This window comes from Halyomorpha halys, unplaced genomic scaffold (assembly GCF_000696795.3).
Source record: "Halyomorpha halys isolate HHAL.00 unplaced genomic scaffold, Hhal_1.1 Scaffold30.1, whole genome shotgun sequence".
Taxonomy (NCBI): Eukaryota; Metazoa; Arthropoda; class Insecta; order Hemiptera; family Pentatomidae; genus Halyomorpha; species Halyomorpha halys.
Window position 1 is genome coordinate 773,926 of NW_027110126.1, and position 722 is coordinate 774,647.

Genomic DNA, 722 nt, shown 5'->3' on the forward strand with positions numbered 1-722 from the left:
ACTATGTCACCTACAGCAAATTTACTTGTTGTATATATGTGTATACAGTTGTAAATATCAATAAATAAATTATTTAAAAAAAAAAAAAAATGTTTATCTAAAGTGAGTTAGTTTTGAGTGCCATTTAGGAATCGTTTCTTTTTTCTCGCACTCTCGCTATTTTTCTTGGTTTTTAGCAATTTTTAAGTTTTAAATGTTGTTTTATAGCTTTTAACATTTTATGCACTTTTGAATCTCCTCCAAGTTGTGTCAGAGTATTAACAAAACGTAGCTAATATGAGTAGTTGGTTGATTGCTATTTGAGAATTTCTCCTTTCTCCTCCTATTTATACCATTTTTCTTGGTTTTGGGTATTTTTTGTGTTTTTGCGTGTCTCTATAGTCCCTCCAAATTTAGTTAGTGGTTTAACAATGTTTATCTAAAGTGAGTTGGTTTTAGGTTTGTGTCATTTATGATTTTCTCCCACTTACGTTATTTTTCCCTTGGTTTTTAGCGATTTTATATGATCTTGTGTGTCTCTACTACCCCTCTAGAGTTAGTGGGTAGACATTTCTTTAAGAATTGAGTTAATGTTTAGAGGTGCCTTTTCTCGACTTTTCCTCTCCCTCTTCGCCAAGTTATTTCGTGTTTTTTCATTGAAACAATTAAATTGCTTTTCAGTAGTTTTCTTAGCAAAAATGAGGTAAAAAGTAAACGAAATTAGGGAATGCTCTATTGCTCTA

The 722-nt window shown here is 30.9% G+C and overlaps 1 protein-coding gene across 3 annotated transcripts in view; it reads left to right on the forward strand.

Annotated features, from left to right (window-relative positions):
- LOC106684681 (uncharacterized) overlaps positions 1-722 on the forward strand; it is a 188,480-nt gene that overhangs the window by 43,978 nt on the left and 143,780 nt on the right. The gene's annotated exons all lie outside the window — the stretch shown is intronic.